Source organism: Phoca vitulina, unplaced genomic scaffold (assembly GCF_004348235.1).
Source record: "Phoca vitulina isolate PV1807 unplaced genomic scaffold, GSC_HSeal_1.0 scaffold9, whole genome shotgun sequence".
In the NCBI taxonomy this organism is placed as follows: Eukaryota; Metazoa; Chordata; class Mammalia; order Carnivora; family Phocidae; genus Phoca; species Phoca vitulina.
In genome coordinates, this window is record NW_022589712.1 from 48,986,688 (window position 1) to 49,006,943 (window position 20,256).

The 20,256-nt window shown below is 42.6% G+C and overlaps 1 protein-coding gene across 5 annotated transcripts in view; it reads left to right on the forward strand.

The window, feature by feature from the left end:
• Positions 1-20,256, forward strand: part of FYN (FYN proto-oncogene, Src family tyrosine kinase) — a 210,910-nt gene that overhangs the window by 11,469 nt on the left and 179,185 nt on the right. For 4 of the 5 annotated variants that reach the window (XM_032408048.1, XM_032408045.1, XM_032408044.1 and 1 more), the window contains exon 2: positions 16,215-16,254. The exons of the other annotated variant lie outside the window; for it this stretch is intronic. The gene's annotated coding sequence lies outside the window, so the exon portion shown is untranslated. The remainder of the gene's footprint in view (positions 1-16,214; positions 16,255-20,256) is intronic. 5 annotated transcript variants of the gene reach the window in all.

Consider the following 20,256-nt stretch of genomic DNA (forward strand, 5'->3'; position numbering starts at 1 on the left):
CTCATCTACCTTTGAAAAGTTCTCTGTGATTCCTCTTTAATGTGTCCCCCTGCGTAGCCCTCACCTGGATGCCAAGTTTAATGTATCTGAGGGATGGAGAACAATACGAACACATTCTATGGATATTGACCAACTGCTGCAGCCAAGAGGGGGAAAGGGAGGTACCTGGTGCTTCACTGTTATTTGAAATGTCATTATGGTCTTTGGAAAGTGGTAGTGAACTTTTCTCTTTCCATACCCATACATGGTCGATGATTTGAGCACACCCTCCACCCCCACTACCAAACCACCTCCTTAAATGTGGGAGATCACATACCACTGTCAAAATGCACTTTCTCCTCAGCTGGCATGTAATGTCACCACTTCATGTATTTATCCAGTTTGTGCTTGTTCAGTCACTTTTGTACATGGCATTGTCAATGTTGTCCATTTTCCGTAGCAGGTTTCCAGAAGGCTGAAAGCCCACCTCACTTAATTTGCTTTGTGCTATGTAGTACTACACTGAACTGTGCGTTTATTAAATGCTTGCTGATTATGTTCTAAGCTTCCAAGCTGGGAGGTCTTAAAGATGTTTTCAGTACTTCTGGAATGAGATGCATCTTGAATAAATTATCTTCTTGTACTTAGTACATTAGGTCCTCTGCATTGGTAGATCCTCAGAGTCATGTTTAGAATCCAGATTTTGGTTGCACAGTTTTTTAGGTTCCACCTTATGTTCTACCTCCTTGGATGAAAATGCAGTGATGCCAACTTCTAATCCTGTCTGCAAATTAGGGCCAAAGCATAGGTAGATAGTGTGCCATACCACATGCTTCTTTCCATGTAAGTGTGGTTGCCCATATAATTCCCACTGTCCTATAGTCATTGTTCAACAGATTCTTGATTTCAGACTGCTAAGAGTTGAAGGTAGTTCTCTAAGAGGCCAAGAATTGCTTAGGGAAGGCCAGTGATGTGTGGCTGGGAAGGACCTAGAAGGACTACAGTATAATGAGCAGAGCCAGATGTGTCTGTGGGTGCCAGTAGTTTCAGGGAAGTTCTTGTTAGTTTATACCTAAGTGTGATACAAGGAGGACTGGCACTTGGAAAACTGCAGCCCCAAACATTCTTTGATTGTACCTTGACCCAAGTATGGCATATGAGGAAGAGTCCAGTGTGGGAAGGTGTTAAGAGTCCCTGATCTAGGGTGCCCAAGGCAAACTCCACTGCCTTCCCTGATCTCCTGTCCCTAGCTGTGACAGAGGTTCTGTTTGTAGGGGATGAAGTACCCTGGCCTCCACTCCCACAATAATGCTCCCATGCACTTGAGATTCAGAACTGCCATGTGGGAAGAGCCCTGCTCTGTGCTCCCCACCAGGACACTCAGCTGGGCTTTCAGAACCTCTTACATGAGCTAGAACACACAGAAATGATCCACTAATGAGGGTGATGTTGGTGAGACTGGAGAGAGAGGGGATAAAGGATCAGCAAAGAGTTGGCAGGGGCAAGATCATAATGGGTATAGAAGGAGCCCTTGCGTTAGTCTGCTGTGGCTGCAACAAATTACCCCAAACTAAGTGGCTTAAAACAACAGAAAAATTTCTCTTATAGTTCTGGAGTCCAAAAGTCTTGAAATTAAGGTGTTACTAGAGTTGGCTCTTTCTGGAGGCTCCAAGGGAGATTCTGTTCCATGCCTCTTTCCTAGCTTCTGCTGGCTGCCGGCAGTCCTTGGCATCCCTTGGCTTTTAGACCCATCACTACAATTTCTGCCTCCAATACACAGGAGATTCTCCTCTGAGTGTCTTTGCATGGCCTTCTCCTCTTATAAGGACACTTGTCACTGGATTTAGGGGCCAACCTAATCCAAGATGATCTCATCTTAAAATCCTTAATTATATCTTCAGAGACCCTTTCTCCCTATGAGGTAACATTCACAGATCCCAGATGGGTATATTTTATAATGGGAAGGGGCCACTTTTCAACCCACTATAGCTCTCAAAGGGATAAAAATTAGCAGTAACTTGGAATGAGAAAGAACACATGGAAAGGTCTTTGCAAGTTTGGATGCCTACTGAGGGGAAGGCACGGTATTTTACATGTGTGATTTCTAACTATTACTGAAAGGATAAAGATACTGACACATGGAGTGTCTTGAAGCTTTTCAGTAAAATTGGAGGCTGAGCCATCATCCAAGGTTGGAAGGTTTGGATATGGGAGAGGGGCTTGGAGAATCTAGAAAAAGCCCAAACAGCCATGAAAATATAGGGTAACATGTTAATAGGTGAATAAAAAGTATTACAGAGAGGGTGCCTGGCTGGATTGGTCAGTGGGGCATGTGACTTTTGATCTTGGGGTTGTGGGTTCGAGCCCCATGCTGGGTGTAGAGATTACTTAAAAATAAAATCTTAAAAAAAAGAAAAAAGAAAAGTATTACAAAAGAGTGAGGCCCCATTGGAATTTGTAGGTCTTTTTAATGGTTTCCTTTAGGCCAGTTTTGTGATTTTGCCTGGTAGTACTTGTTACTTTGGAATGGAAATCTGACCTTGTGGTGACCTAAAGTTGAGAATTGATTTGAACAGTCAAGTGGGGAGGGTGTTCTAAGAGACTAAAGAAAATATTAGTTGAATCAGCTGCAAGTAGGATTCAGGCTGGGTAGGGGAGCAAGCTGAAATTGGGATGGTGGATACAGTAAGGAAAGATCTGAGGTTTTAGGGATGTGATGAGTGAATACAGCAGGTATGGAGTAGTGGAAACAAAGGCAGGAAGGCCTTAGGAAGAAGAAATCGAGGGGAGTGAAGAGTTCCAAAATGATGCTGAGCAAGGGTGGCTTCTTGTTGAATGGATCTCCACTCAATTGTAGAATAGCGATTGAGGACATTAGGTAAGAAACCAAAAGCCATAGGCCTCTTTTGCCCTTGGTTCAAATATGTATGCAGTTGACCCTTGAACAACACAAAGGTTAGGGGTGCTGACCCCTTGGGCAGTCGAAAATCCATGTATAACTTTTGACTTACCAAAAACATAACTATTAGCTATCTGTTGACTGGAAGCCTTATTGATCATCAGCAGTCAGTTAACATATTTCGTATGTTATATGTATAACATACCATACTCTTACAATAAAGTAAGCTTGAGAAAATATTAAGAAAATGAACCATAAGAGAAAAATACATTTACAGTACTATACAGTATTTATAAAAAAAAAAATCCATGTATAAGTGGACTTACACAGTTCAAACCCATGTTGTTCAAGGGTTGACTGTAAAGTATGTCTTCTAGAAGAATGACATGTCAGTATGTTGCACTTTTTTAAAAATCCTGAATGATGAGGTACCTGGCTGGCTCAGTCAGCAGAGCATGCAACTCTTGATCTTGGGGTCATGAGTTCTAGCCCCATGTTGGGTGTAGAATTTACTTTAAAAAAATAAATCTTGGTTGAGTGTCCTGGGATCACTGAAACCTTGCATTATGACGAGCTGCTTTGGTGGTGATAATATCTTAGACTAGTATTCAATTTACTTTCCCTTCCTTCTAATTCTTGTTGCACTGGGAGTCTTCCCCACTGAGGCTAAGGATTCCATTACTTCAGGGGGAGGACAGAATATGGTCTACAACAAAGAAGACGTTGTTCAGCTTTTGACTTTCAAAACAGGCCCTTGAAGCATGTTTCAGAGACCAGAGCTAGCCCAGGCCTTCACTCAAAAGAGACAGGCTTTGTTAGAAGAAAAGTGATTGTGGATTCCAAGAAGGCAGATCTCAGAAGGCCTGGCATATATTGTACAGTAAGCCATGCAGGAAGGAGGCTGTAGGAAGGAGGAAATACCTTCCTGGGATGGAGCATGGAGCCTTTAGAGATTAGAGGAGACTGGAGAGAAATGAATGGGTCATTGAGTTCCCCTACTTCAGGAGGGTGGAGGAGAATCTGCCTCCTGTCTGGAACCCTGGAAGGAAACCACCTGTAGTGTGCCCTGCAGTGAGGCATATTTAGGCAGAAACGAGCCCTGAAGTGCTGTCCCCTCCCAGTCCCCTAAAGCCTGCATGTGGCATAGGAGAGATCGCAAGGGCCTGCAGGCCCCCTCGGGCACATATGGAGGTGCAGAGGGAGCCAGGTGGGAGAGGCTTGGAGGCAGAATGAAGGCGGCACAGAACGAACTGTCAGTCTCACTCCTGGAGACTGGTTGGGTTCGATCTACCAGTCACATCAGCAGATCAGCAGAACCAGGCCAACACCCAAAGACAAAGGGAAGAAACATCCCAGGGAGGCCAGTGAGGGCATGGAGGGCAGCGCCTGGACTAGGTCCTCACCCATCCTGTGGTGGTCTGTCATCTAACCAGGGGGTTGGGAGTATGGGGGGCAGGGGGGTGGAGATGCAGGGAGAAGGTCAAGGGAAAGGAACATAGCCCCGGAGACAAAGTTTGAGGTAAGTTTAATTTGACTAATTGCCCTGAGGCAACTGAAAATTTTAAATCTGAAGAGATTAAGTTATCTTGAAGTGGCAAGATTGTTTTTTCTGCCATAATGAGAAATGCAATGGTCATGATCAAATTGAATTCAACTATGGAGAAATGAAGTAACATTCTTTAAGAATTAATTTACTAGGCACCTGGGTGGTTCATTCGGTTAAGCGTCTGCCTTCGGCTCAGGTTATGATCCTAGGGTCCTGGAATCTGAGCCCTGCGTTGGGCTCCCTGCTCAGCGGGGAGCCTGCTTCTCCCTCTCCCTCTGCCTGCCGCTCCCCCTGCTTGTGTTCTCTCCCTCTGTGTCAAATAAATAAATAAAATCTTTTTTAAAAATTATTTGTTTATTTAAGCAAGCTCTGTGCCCAGCGTGGGGCTTGAACTCATGACCCTGAGATCAAGAGTCACATGCTCCACCGACAGAGCCAGCCAGGCACCCCTGAAGTAACATTTTTTGTCTGCAGCTGTGTATTAGGTGTAAATCTCAGTCCTGCAACAGTGTCTGAGCTGTATTTTATCTTGATGATGATGATAACAATGATGGCGGCATATTCACTTGCTTATATTCTTACAGTACGCTTGTTCTTTTGAGTAGTCATGCCTTAGCATACCTGTACTAGGTTCCTTCTGGGCAAGAAGTGGGAAGATCTGCCCTCTGAAGGAGCAGAGTTATGTACCAGATATTACAAAGTGAAGCGGGGATTCGGGGCTTCCCACTGTTTAGCTTGTGGCAGTTCTTCCGTGTGCCCTGGAAGGAAGGACTTCAGGTTGCCATGGAGCCTCAGGTCAGTGGAAAGTATTAGAATTTCAGGCCTTTCTTTAATGAGTTTACTGTGATGCTGGAGACTAGATAAGAATTTTTACTGGGTGTGATCCTTCAGTTCCGTATTTTAAAGGTATCGGTGAATACTAGAGGTTACAGTCTGACTGTAAGGGGAGAAGCTCTTCATTTTTATTCAGTCCTCACGTGCTAAATAAAGAATGAGTTTATGGAAGGATTCATTTTCAAGTATAATTCATAAGTAGTTACCAGACCACTAAATGAGAGAGGGGGAAACAAACCAGTTAGCTCTTTTTAATTATGTTTCATCTCTCTCTGACATTCATACAAGGATGATGCTGCATTTAAGATGTTTTAAAACCTGCCCTTCCTTGAAATGCCTAGTAATTTGGGAAGGGAAATCTTTAGTCTTTTTTTTTTTTTGTCTTGCTTTAAAAAGTGTAGGTTTGGTGGTGTGAGGATACTGCTTATGTATTTTTCTACTAGAAAATTACTGTGATGCTTTGAGCGTATCTTCTCAAAACATAAATGCATCTCATATTTTCCCACATCTGTCAGTGGGAGCCAAGAGAGCTAGAGATGTGGGATCATAACATCATTGAGAGGAGTCACTGAAATAATATTATAGAATTTTTAAAAGTTGATTTATTAACTGACATCATTTCAATAATATTTTGGACCTTGGAAACAGTTCTATTCAAAATCTCAAAAATAAAATTTCTAAAAATTAAAAACATGTCCATATACATTAGAGCAAAAAAAAAAAAAAAACAACACCTTTTTATACTGATTATCTAAGCATTTAAAAGAACATAAGACCATAATTATTTGGGGTATATATTCGCTCTAGTCAGTTTTTAGCCATATGTCTCTAATATTCATGTCACATATTTTTTTATGAAGAATGAACTCTTTTAAATTTTCTCATAGATTTGCCTGCAGTCTCCTTCAAAGTTGTGTCTTATAGTCAGTATGTGAAATTGTCACTATCTTTAGTTGGCATTTATGTGTACATCAAAATATTTTTCACTGAGAAAATAGCTCTTTCTACAGATGCAAATAAGCTCAGAGCAAATTCTGCTAAACGGAGGCTTTTCTCAGACTAATTTTTTTCACATAGAAATGTGTTAATATTTTAGCCCAAATATTTTCACCCCCATTTTACCCCCATTCAGGACTTTTATCATTAATAAATATTTTTACAGGGGTGCCTGGGTGGCTCAGATGGTTGATTGTCTGACTCTTGATTTCGGCTCAGATCATGCATGATCTCAGGGTCGTGAGATCAAGCCCCTGTCTTGCTCTGCACTCAGCGGGGAGTCTGCTTGAGATCCTCTCCCTCTGCCCCTCCCCCTGCTTGCACACTTTCTCTCTCTCTCAAATAAATAAATCTTTAAAAAAATATTTTTATAAAATTCATGAAAATAAAATCCACTGTGGTCGTTTGAATGGCTTATCACATTTAGATGACACAAATCATAGATCTTCATAATTTCACTGCATTCGGATCCAGTTAAAACTAGGAGCACCATCAAAAGATCACCTAAGGTCGAGATCCTTCAAAACATCATAAGATAATATCAGAATTAAATCTTGGGCACTGCATTTAGTTCCTCCTTTGCTTTGTTGGGATGAATTTCAACATCTTCCTTTTAGCAAGCCCTGTTTTCAAGAACTGCAATTGGCTAAAGGCTTTAAAAGCTGAAGTGTTTTGGCGCTTCACTCACTGCTTTGATGAAAGATTTCCAACTGTTTTGGAACAGAACGCACCCAAACTTTACAGGATTCATCTATCATACCATTGTGAAACAACTAGGTTGATTTACAGAGTCGTTTCTCAAACATTTCTAAAATTTGGTTGCTGATGACAGGTGGCAAAATAGAAGGCAAGTATTATGGTGCTGAAGTGTTTGTAGTATTTTTGTAGTTCAGTTTTCCTGTTTGTCAATTTCTACATCTATAGTTTCTTTTGCATTTGGTAGGATATAGCCACTTATTTGAGTTGGCAGTTATGAATGAATTATGCATATGCAATCCACAATTCCAAGTGACTTCCTCTGTTCCATCAGTTTCTTGACTTAGTAAGGACAGTTGTTTTTAGCATCATAAAATTTGTATTTATATTTCACTACAAAAATAATTTCATCTCTCATGTTAAACTTTTTACAATTTACAATAGCATGCACAATAACAGATGTTTCACCACTGACAGAATGAACTTCATAAGCTTTATTTGGTCCCAGGAAATAGACGAGGAAAAAAAAAAATCAAACCACTATTGGAATTAATTGGTTTTTCTGCTTAAAACACCTGATAACACTAACATAAAACTGGAATCATTTAACTGTTAAATCTTTTTCTTCTGCTAACGAAGCCAACACATTAAAAGCTATCACTTTACTTTTCATATATGCCCAGAAAACCTGAACTCAGAAATAAGCAGAATCAAGCTAGAAGAGCAATCTTGTGGCCTAAAAGAAAGATCATGCTTCCTAGAGTGCTATGTTCATGAATCTTCCATAGCTGTACGTGTTAAACTGTCCTCGGGCACAGCCTTGTTACAGTAGTGGTTCGCGTTTGAAGTAGGTGCCCATCTGTGCTTCTGCAGATCTGTGGCTGTGGTTCATGTAGTGAATGATATCACTATGGCTCCCGTGGTGGACAGCAAATCTCAAACATTTTGTGTGAGTTGACATTTCATCATCAACTTTCTTGAAAAATAGAAACTTAGTGCTTAACTTTTCCCTAAATTTGCAGGCTTTTTTTTCCTTTTTATCTCATTACTGCTGAAAGGAATACTGCAAAGTGAAATAGATAGCCGTCAATAAATGACAAAAACACTGTAATGCAAGCATTTAGACCATTCTTGAGAAGGGTCATTTCCCGAAAATATTTCATGTACACCTAATCTGTAATTTTCTGTTTCCCATTGACCCTTCTGACAGGTGTCTTGTGCAACTCTGGCCACGCCACAACCAGTCATTGCATCCAGTGTCTGGCAGGGACCCCACCCACTGAGACTGGGAGGAGTTAGCTGCCCATAGATGCTCATAGCCAAGTGTTCTTTATTTTATAGGCATCCTGCATGTTTTCCTTGAAAGGGAGGTGTTTACTTAAGTCAAGATTGGAAAAGGACAGGATTGTTACTGGTCACCTTTCAGACTTAATCACATTAGGGTGAAAACTCTCTTCACCATGGGGTCATCTCCCATTGGCAGGCAAGACTATGGCAGAAGTTGGAAAGGCAAAGTGGAGTTTACCAAATTCAATCTTGGTACATTTTGATGCAACTATTAATAATACTTGGTTTAAAAATGAAATGTCTGGACAGATGTTTAATCGCTCCCAGGACAATAGGTATAATCTAACACTTTCCCAGAGGAGCCAAGGTGTAAAGTCACCCTAGTTAGAGAGCCTATTTCTCCGTCTACTTTGTACTCTCCTCTCTGGTTGGGACTATTCTGATAACATTACTGCTCTATGCTCCTCTACTGTTGACTTCCAATTCCACTTCCCACAACAGCTGAGTGAGCTTTTAAAAATCTATGGGAGATCACATTGTTGGGTCGCACCACTCAGTAGTCTTCCTGTTGCAGTTAGAATAAAATCCAGCTCTTCACCAAAGCCCAGGAGGCCTTTCATGCTCCCATCCTCACCCAACTGGCCCCGCCAGATTTTAAGCTGCCAGGGGACCCATACCTTGTCTGTTTTCTTTGCCAACATAGCACATGAGAGCTGCTTAATATCTTACCTCAGAGGGATAAATATGGTCTACCTTGAGTTAATGAAAGGAAAAAAGTGGGAGTGTCTTGCTAATCTGTGGCAGTAAGGAAAGCAAGTCTAAATCTCTATGTCCTAAATATTATTTCTCTCTCTCTCTCATAACAAAGTTGGACAGCAGAAGGTATCATAGGACTAAATCCTTCCCATTAGCAGAGGTGTTATGATGCCCACAAACCATTCTGATTCTGCAGTCTCCTAGCCCTACCCCACCCAGACAGGTAAGTGTGCGTTACAGGGAGTCTATTGTTTTCACCAACATTAGATCAGAGATTTTGTTTCAAGTACTCCTGGTGTATGAGAGGAGGAAAGGTGCCTCTCTGGTTGACGTGGGGGGAATTGGGACATATGATGGTGGTGGTAGAATACTTTGAAGTCACAATTTTGAGATCTTGTGGTGTTCTTACACAACTGCTCTCTATTGGATCTCTTTTTAAAACATGCTACTGTTCAGTTTTTATCATGAATGCCTTTCCAAGGACAGTATGGTTTTACACACTATGACATCGTTTCCATGGCAACTAATGTATTTTAGCAAAGAGAGACTGCTAGAAGTAGGCTAAAAAGGACAAATACAGAAATGGCACAGTGTAAAATGTGGGGCAATGTGTGTTGTAGTAAAGAATTTTTTTTTTTTCTGACTTCTTGTTTGGGAAAACCTGTATAACTAGATCTTGGCTTCTTAACTCTTACTAATAAAATTTTTACTGCACCCAGTACTGTCTAATATTTTGCTGACATAATTCCTTTACTTGGTACTTGGGGGGGTTTTTTTGTTTACTTTAACATGATGCTCATTCCATCACCATACAGACATTTGTGATTTCATCCATCTCTAAGATACATTATCTTCACTTCGTGTTCTCGTGTAGCAACCACCTCACGGCTCTGCTGCCCTTTATCACAGCGCTTCTTGAGACGGTTGTCTACACCACCTGTCTCTGCACAGGGTTTGTCTCTACACCTTTCCACTCAGGCTTCCACCCCACCGCTTGATCCAGTTGGTCACACCTTCATCCTCTAAGGCTATTACAGTTACCTCTTTTGTTTATTTAGAAGCTAACATGTGTAATTATACATTTCAAATAATTCTAAAAAACACGAAGCCTCATAGTTAATACATTTATATAAACGCAAGGGATCATGTTACTCTGCTTTGTGCATCTGAATGTGCTTGGATTATTTTGTTACATGATAATAAAAACCCCCTCTGTGCTCTTAAATAACCCCAAGGGGCAGATAGCAGCCAATTTCCTATTTAATATTAAGAGAAACCAAGGGCTAGATCTTATGACTCAAAAAGATAGCCAACCAGTCCATGGGCTGGATTATACCCTCGATAATTATATTTTATTAGGCCACATGATGCATTTTTAAAAAATTAAACTAACATTTTAGAATCGGGCAGTTTTGTATAAAAACTGAGATTTTCCATTTCTTTTGAAAAGAAGACCCATGATGGCAGCCTGCCTCAGCAGTGCTACAGCTGTCCTCCTGGGATGGGAAGAGCTCCCTCCAGCCCCACCTCACCTGCTTCATTCACTTGTGTTACCTGCCTGGCCCTGTGGGCTATGTAGTATGTGACCCCTCCTGCACCCCTTCCCTCACCCAGTCTCAGAACAAATAAATAGCAGAACTAGGGATAGAGCGGGGTCCAACTGCTTCCTCCCTCGCTGTGGACCAAAATTCTGTGTTTTAGAGACTAATTCATAGGTCAGTGGTAAGAGGCAGCATTAGGTGATGCACCTTGCTACTCGAAATAGACCCTGCCATTAATTGTACTAGGTACATTGTTCATATTGGGGTATCTCCCCATTTGCCTCTATCAGAGGTAAGTTGTATGAGCTGTCAGTTGTGACATGCAAGATGGAGGTGCTGTACTAGAGGTTAACAGTTACATAAGCATAGAAAAACTGGTCAGAAGGGGAAAGCTCCAGCATCATAACAGGGGTTCCAGATTTTCAGTGAACATAGATTACCTTTTCAATGAAGTAAATAAATGTTTAGATAGAAGAAATAAGGAGATATAAGACATAGGATATAGGACATTGGCAGAGCCCCATCATGTCTTCCCAACCTAGAATCCTCAAAGGCAATCCCCAACAACCTTTGTGGTCCTATCCCAGACTAGACCCTTTCCTTCAAACTCCTTCAGGAGTCTCGACTTGTTACCAAGGCCCTGTGCCCTTCACCGTTGTGAACATGGACCTGTCTCTGCACCTTTGGCAGGGGGCTGGTTGGGGGGAATGGGTAAGATGGGAGAAGAGGTTGTGATTGCTGCCATCTTGAACCTTGTTAGAAGGTTCATGTGTGGAGGAGGACACAGGAGAATGAGCTAGTCTGGGGCCAGAGTGAATGGCTAAAGGAAAATAAATTTTTTCATGGGGAAACCAGGCAATGAGGAATACCCCACAACAAAGGGCCTTGTCTGAGCTGGCTCCTGTCTCTGGGGCCTGCCCCAGTTGTTAGGCACACAGGAGACTGTGGTGACCTTGAGCGTGGATGGTCCCAAACACTGTGCCGCGTGTCTTTGTGCAGCTGTGGAGGCCTCAGGAAGCCCACTGAGAGAGTGGGCCTGTTCCCAGGCTTCAGGCAGGGAGCCAGGGGCCGCCCCTTCACCAGGGAGCATTGAGGAGCTTCTGTGTACGCTCTGTATGTGTCTCAGCTTTCTTTGGAATTGTGGCAGAGTCTGGCCCTGCCTGGTCTTTTTTGTGCCTTGGATCCTAAGTTAATAACTGAAGGAACAGTGCCCCTGTTGACACACTTGATGTGGAAGTTGCTGTCCAATGGCCATTTTATCCTCATCGCCACTGACATCACACCATGTACAGTCCTGAGGTTCACACTTTAGTTTTGATTGAATAGAGCTGTGATCGTTGGAGCAGAAAGCCGCCATTCAGATGTGAACAGACATGTCTAGTAACATGCAGATGTTTTTTGGCAGGTTGATGAATATTTTAAATCTTTTTCAAGAAGTGAAGAGGGTTGAATTGGAAATAGAGAAGATTCTGTGGCAAGAGAAAAGTATATTTCATTTCTCTCTCAATCTTCCTTTTCTTAAAATAATCAAACAAAAACGAGAACCAGGATTTAAATCTTGGATTTGTCATATCCCTTACATCTCTTTCTTTAAATGGGAGTTGTGATTATGACTCTCATGTATTGAACCTCAGTTTCTCAGTCACATTCTTAAGTAAAAAGGAAACACTGGCTAATGTTAAAAAATAACAGCAGAATCTCCAGATTGGATCTTTGTCACTTATTTATAGCTAAAGACACAGGACTAAATGGAAAGAAAGGTCATCTTCTGGTGATCTATAAGCTGTGTGTGGTACGTGGGCACACCCTGGATTTGTCTCCTCCAGCCCCCCCCCAGCACACCCCCTACCGTACTCGCAGCTTGAGTCAGCGCAGCTTCGTTTCCTTCATCCCTGTCGGTCAGTTCTTCATTAGTCACTCTGTCACCGCCCCTCGTCCCCCTTCACCCCTCCATCAGCAGAGCTGACACAAGCCCCTGTCGTGCTCAGCACGGCCCCAGCCCTACACGAGCTGGCATCCGAGCCCGGGAGACCATGAAACAGGTACTGCGGGAAGTGCTGTGAGAACACCAAGGAGAGGAAGTCTGGTTCTGCACAGAAGTGGGACCAAAGGAAAACAGGAGTGAAAAGGTGATTTTGTCCTGGGCCCCGGCAGCGACAGCGAATTAGGAGAAAACTATCCTGACCCAGCAGGGTGGTGAGATTGGAGTGATGATGCTTGGTCCGGTGCCAGGAATCTGCTGGGGGCTATATCTGTTTTTCTGCCCCTTCCTGGGATAGAGGCGAGTAGAAAAGACACTGGTAGCCACACAAGTGTGCCTCTAACTGACTGACTCCTTAGCTGGCCTCTGCCTCAGTTTCCCACCTTTCTCCCACCAGCCTACCACCGTCCTCTCACCTCCCTCTCTGCCCTGTAGTCCTGCCAAGCCTCTTGCCGTTCTCTGAACATGTGGCTGACGCCCCGCTGACCGTGTCTGTTTGTTCCTCCGCCCTGTGGTCAGGTGCCTGTGGTGGGTGCCGTGGGAGATGTCCCCTGGCGGCTGGAATAGGAGCGCCCTGGGGCTACGGGGTGGCTGCATCAACAGAGGACTCACAGCTGAAGGCTTCTGAGTTTTATCTTTAGAGTTTTCTCTAAAAGCAAAGATCTCTATGTATTCTCCCAAAGATAGAGGATTTGATCTGATCTAAATAGTTGGGAGTAGCTCATTTTTGGCCAGGGCCTTATCCTCTGGCTTCCATTCCTGCAGGCAGTCACACATTTGCAACACTCATGGATCAGCCTTTTCCACTGGGGAATCTGGGTCACTTCAGTCATGTTTCTCAAACAAAACATTAGCACTACTTCAGCAGGAAGAATAAAAGCATGGAAAATGCCCTAATGCCCACAAGCCCACAATTGAATACAGAGTCAACTATTGAAAGTATCTACATATGCATATCTGTGTCTGTACAAAAACACACGCATGGGGAAGGAGAGGTCTATCTTGCCTTAAGCCTTGGAAACTTAAAACTTGAAGATTCCAAAAATTTAGATTTAGAATAAAAATTAAATGGGATAATTGGTCAGTTTTTAAAGAATGATTTTTTAAATGTAAGACAAATAAAAGGTACTTCTTTTTTTTTTTTTAAGATTTACTTATTTGAGAGAGAGCATGTGCACGCACTTGCACACGAGGAGGAGGTACGGGGGGGGAGGGGCGGGGGGGACAGGGCTGAAAGAAGTCTCATGACCCTGAGATCACAACCCGAGCCAAAACCAAGAGTTGGACGTTCAACCAACTGTGCCACCCAGGCGTCCCAAATAAAAGGTACTTCTATTTCACTTAAACATTTGATGACGACATTTATTTATTCTCAACTTTTCAGAAACACACCCTTTAGTTAAGACAGATATACCTGGTTTTAAAAACAAATGCCACTCTTCACACTAGACAGGGCTGTCCTATGAATTTTACTTCTTGGCAATTTTATTTCACCAAACCATATCCTCTTTGAAACAATGGAGCCGATGCCTAAAAATATCTCGGGCTGTGCTTGCTGGGAGTCTTTGAAGCTAAAGCTGTGGCATCCTTCTGGTTTATGGCTGCAGGATGATGCATATATGTATTGTCTTTGTTAATTAACTCCATCTGTTTTGTAAGCCTGAAAAAGAAATTGGATGAAGCTGCATATATGTATGGATGGGTAATATTCCTTTTGCAGTAGTGAGCCAGCAGCTCCAAACAGCTTTTCAGTTTTCCTTTTGCTACCAGTTGCTAAAGTGCTGTGGAGCTAAGGCTCATTCTTCAAGAGCCTGTTGTTGAACTGGGCATCCCATGCAGTTGCACTTGTGTTATCTGTATGAGAGAGGTTGAGTTTCCTTACTGCTTTGGAAAAGGGTAGTGATTCTCCAAGTGCTCTTTCTGTGGCAGATGAAGGGATCTTTCACCTTGCAAATAGAAAATTCCATTCTGGAAATCAGAATGAAGGTGTTCAAGTGGAAGTCAGACTTCCACTGTATATATGTTCCCTTTGGTGAAACTTTTTTTTTTTTTTTTTTTAGATTTAGTTAGTTAGTTTAGAGGCAGGGAGGGGCAGAGGGAGAGGGAGAGAGAGAAACTTAAGCAGACTCTGCGCTGAGTATGGAGCCTGAGGCAGGGCTCGAACTCATGACCCTGAGATCATAACCTGTGCCAAAACCAAGAGTCAGTGGCTTAACCAACTGTGCCACGCAGGCGCCCCTCCCTGGTGAAGTTTTCATGGTACTAAATTTCTCTTTGCTGGTTTTAGGGAGGCTAGTTAAAAATTTTTGACAATGGGGATTCCCATTTCGTCCAGCTCGGCATTGTCTGCATCCCCAGTGGGTTAGCCAGAAGAAAAGGCCTATATGGCCTGGTGGCATCTCCTCTGTTAGGACGGGACGGCATGTCAGAAGCCAGAAAGCGATGGGGTGATGTGGGTTGCTAAGGTACTGGCTGGAGTGGCATGCTCATTAGCAAGTTCTCTCTCTCCAGCCTCATGCTGGTTCTCGTGCATGTCTGCAGTCAGTTCATGTTTTGAATACGCATCTGCAGAAGACAATATATGAGTTTCTAATTCTCTTCCCCATGGTCATTTTCTTCTTTCCTTCATTCTGAGTCATCTTTGATTAAACAAAACAAAGATGTTACTGTTAATTATGCACCCTTTCGAACAGTGCAAAAATTCTTTTGTGTGTGTGGGGATGGTTTTGATGGGGATAGTAATTTATGATGGCAGTATTTTAAACTATGGACCAGGATGCTAAGAATCATAATGAAAAGAAGTGTGAGTCTCCACTAAGATAAGAAAAATGGTTTCTGCTTTTTTATTCACATTCCTCAGACCTTTTACTCTCTTCCCTAACGTTGTCAACATAATTCCATTCAGCCATTTTTATTCTCTTTAGACATCTTATTAAAACTGAAGCTTTGTTCAAATAGCTAAAATTGCAAATAATAAATGAGGTACCATAATATTAGCAGGTTGTAGGCAGAGTGCATGAGCAAACTGGAAATCTGCCATCCTGCTCCTGGCACTTTAAAGATTAATGTGAAATGGGCAGGGGTGCCACAGAATCAGCACTCCGCTCTGCCAGGGGGTTGGCACAAGGTTCTAAGGTAATCCTGGGGCTCGAGTTCCGTGGACAAGTTGGTGCAGGCTGGTGGGTTGGCACACCTCCCGGAGAGGGGAACTCCAGCTGATGGGAAAGAGGGGCCATCCCAAGGAGGCTGTTTTGACAGCGAAGCCCACCCACAGTTAGACAGGAAGTGGGGCACATATGGGTTGGGGGCTAAGGGAAGATCTAAGCCAAGAGGTGAGTTGAATAAGACCTTGGAAGACTCATTTTTTTAATGTGTCCCAACTATGGATGACTTGTAGGCACTCAGAAGATGTGTGTGTGTGTGTGTGTGTGTGTGTGTGTGTGTGTGTGTGTGTGTGTAAGACCTCCATCTTTATCTTTCCTGACTCCAGAAACTCAAAATCTCATGTCGGCCAGGTCTTTGCAGTTGCAGGCAGGTGTTTGTGGCAACTGTGACTTAGCAACAATTGTATGAACGAGAAAAAAGTTGTGGGCAAGTTGATTTTCTGCAGCAAATGGAAATTCTTTGGTGGTACTTTGTGGGAGGTTTATAGGCAGAGTGTTCAGTTCTTTTTTGATGTCTATTTTTTTTCTTCTACAGTTTTTTGAAGAAGCAGGATGCTGATCTAGACGTGGAAAAAGTAAGTTGACAAGTTTTGCACTGAGAGCACATGCCTTGTGAATTAGAAAGGGTGTCCCATTGGGACCCAGGACTTGGTCCACTTTGAACTTGGGATTGTGACTCTGAGTCTGTAGGTTTCTAGGAGAGAGGTTGAGTTGGAGAGGGAGCTGGTACATGAATAGAAAGTCTTCCCTCACTTAGGTGAATCTACCATTTTCCCCTTCTCTTAGTTGTAACACTCGGTTTTGATAATTATGGGAACATATTTTTTAGCTATATGATGTGTCTCCTTACCCCAGAAATAGAATGGGACAGCGGTCCTGTGACTGATGAGCCCTCAGGGGCTGCTGAGGGGTGGGTAGCACTCTGTCTTCAGACTGGTCAAGGAAGTCCATCCATTTTTGTTTTTTCTCTACTCTGAGATGATTACTGCTTACCTCTGCCCTAGTTATACCTTCGAATTGTAGTCACTGTGTCACAGGTCATTCTTGCATTCACTGAACGTTTTTTTGAGGCACACTGCGTGTTAAGCACCATGCTGGAATCTGTTGAGACAAAAATGAATTTGACCGACAAGTACACAGGCAATGATTATACAATGTGATAGAAGTGTGCAGAAGGGGCTCTAGAAGCTCAGACTGAGGCTGGACTGTCCAGAAAAGCTCCCTGACGGAGGGGATGTGTGAAGGAACCACATATTTTCTTGCTTCTGTAAAGTTTGCTGAGTCTTCTCTGCTTGTACTTCGCTCGTCTCCCAGGTGTCTTGGGTTCCCATGAAAGGTTGGCCTTAAGTGAGTCTCACTAGCCACCGTGGGATCCTCTTCTGCCCCAGTCTCCACTGTCCAATCACATTGCCTTGGGGGTAATTTTTTAGCAGTTCAGAGTTACAATCCTCCTTTCCCTGGCCAATCAGGGGCTCCACTTCATCATCTAAGAATGACTTGGGGTTATTTCCCATTTTGAATTTGTGTGTAAGACAGGTTCTTCTCCCTGAACCTAGAGCCATTCTTATGCAGTTGGTGTACCTTTAAGTTACTATCTGAAACCTCCTTCTAGTCTACGGCCATCCCACCCTGAACGCGCCCGATCTCGTCTGAAACCTCCTTCTAGAACAATTATGAGCAACCCCTGACCTTTGTCCCATGCAACCCCCTAGCTTCTGCAGAATGGCCTGTGATCTACTTTCAGTCATGGCCTTTTCAGCTCATGCAAACCAAGGTGACTCAGGCTCTAGTCAGGGCTAGATTGGAGGGGAGCCTTTTCGAAATCCCGGTGTGCTTAGGTTTTGGGTGTGGAAGCCAGGGGCTGGCAAAGGTACTCCCTATGGGAGGTGGGGGTCATCACTGCAGCCCTCATGGGCCAGGCTGGCCCCAGAGCAGGCTAGAAGAGCCTTTGGGTGCCAGGAGCCACCTTGGGATGGTGTAGCGCAGAATAGCCGGACCAGCCAGACGGGTTAGGAAATGCCTGGAGCTGTTCCAGGTTGCAGGGCTTGCCCTGCCTTGTGAGAGGTGAATCCTACAACCATGAAAGGGGGAGGTCCAGTTTATGGAGGAGGCGGGTCTGTTAATTGTGTTCTCAGTACAACCCAATGCCAGGCAGACAAGAGGGCTCAGTAAATGGGGTGTGAAGCCCTGAATGGAATGAATTAGAGTCTTGCTTCAGCTCTGCTGTTCACTTGCTCTAAGACCTCAGGCAAATCTTTTCTCCTGTGCAGGCCTCATTTTTCTCATCAGTAACATGGTCCATTTTCCAGGATCAAGTAAAATTCTTCATTTTTTAACTTAAAAACATAAACCGCACATATTTCTTAATTTTCTGACTTGGGCTTTGTACCAAAAAGGACAAAGGGCTGTTGGCCACGAGTCTGAAGGATGCTTAATAAGGCCCACCAGAGGCTGGGAGGTCCTCGCAGGCGCAGCCTTGTCTGTTGTACGTACCCTCAGGTACAACACTGGCTGCAATGAGTATCTAATGAGGGAATGAATACTGTGACTGACCCTGTCATGTGGGTTGGGTATTTGTAAGTACTGAGGGAAATTCAGAATAAGAGAAGCTAAAAAGGTGGTGGGAAATGCTTCTTGGGCTGCGTGAATTTGAGCTGCCTGCAGAGGACTCTGCCTGCCGCACCCTCTCGGTCACATAGTTAATGACCTGGAAAACACTTAACCACCCTAAGGGAGTTTACTATTTTAAAAGTTCTAATTCAAAAGCTCCAATTCCAAAATTTTTTCTAATGCTGATAGAAGGCTGTTGAGCACAGATGTATAAATTGTTCTTTTCGCCTGTATTTATATATCTGCCAAGAAGAATCTAGAATAGGGTGTGCCTCCATTGTATAATTAAATGATACCTGCTGGCCAACCCAAGTGAAGAAAAATTACAGAAGTCATGGTGTGTTTTTTTCTAAATGGATTTTTGAGTTTTCTCTTTTAGTCGAACATTTTTGTAAAGATAGAACTATGAATGGAAAATTAGCCGTATCTCGACATGTGAAAGCTCAAAGATAAATCAACTAAATCCTGTAATTAATTATTATCTATAGTTTATTGAGCTTATACTGAGTGCTTTCTGTGTGTCACACTTGACCATTACAACAATTTTGGGAGGGAACCATGTCCCTTGCTTGAGGCACTACAGTAATAGCAAGGATTCTAATTCTGTCTTGGTCTAGAGCCTTCTCTTTCTCATACCCTACCTTACCTTGAAATTGATACAATATTTGGGACAATATATTTGTGTGACCTCTTTCTAAAAAGTATTACGAGTAATAAAAAGGCAATGTTACTTTCTAGAGAGGTCTTCTTTGACACTCCCCCGCAATCTGGATGGGGTTGCCCTGCCACCATGCACTTCTTCAAAGCTATCATTGTTGTATAGTTATTTGTTCAATAACCATCTAGTATCTGTTCCCTCTTGAACTGTAAGCTTTGTCAGATCTGAATCCTTACACGTGCTAAGCCTAGTGCCTGACTTCTAGAATGCCTTCTTAAAATGTTGACCACAGGCATGAGTGACTGGCACATGACCAAATTAGGGGGTAATGAGAGTCCATGAAAGCCACTTTGGTAGGTGGCAAAGTAAAAAATCTTTCTGTATACTCCAGAAATCATGGTTTTCTTCTCCATCTATAGGTTTTATCTGTGGAAACCATGCTAGTTAATAGCATTACATGGAGATAAGACAATCACTCCTTGACTTCCTCTTCAAAAGTACAAAGTTTCAAGCAGACAAATGAATAGATTATTGCAAAGAAAGTCTAAGGATAAAAGAGGGAGGAGCGGTAAGAGCACAAGGGAGACAGCAATACTGCTTTGTTTTGTTTTTTTCACAGAATCTTCTTGAATTATTAAGGGATACACTTCTGAGTATGGTTTACGTAAATCACTGATTTAAATATATACAGTGTATCTTCTAAAAGTAAAACCCATACTCAACTGAATTTTAAAGAATATGTAATTAGGCATGTCAGAAGGACAAAAATGTACTTTTTAAAAAATAAAACTGATTAAATTGGGTTATCCTATTTGGTGATTTAAATCATGATTTAAATGGATTTGCTTAAAATAACATCTACTTTGGTCATAATGACTTTCAAAGGGCTAAGGAGAGAGGTTTGATTTCCATGTATCCTAAATGATTTTCATGTATCCTGCATGGCCTTTGTCTAGCATGATTGAAAGTATTTGGCACTTGCTTTGAAAGAGATCCATCATTTTTGTAGTTTCAGTGAGAACAAGAATCCCTGTATTGCTATTCTGTTTGCAGGGTTTGGATAGCTGCCTTTAGGCCACAAATACGGCCATAGATACTACTGTTTGATAGATACAGAGGCCACCCCAAATAAAAATTGTCATTCGAAAGAAGAGTAAAGAGAATGCTTTAGAATGTTTCCTTTTTCCCAGTGAATTCCTTAAAATGTGTTCATCCGTAAATGTAGAATGTACGTAGAAGTTGCTCCATTTTTCAATTTCTTTTTTTTTGTTTTTTTTTAAAAGATTTTATTTATTTATTTGAGAGAGAG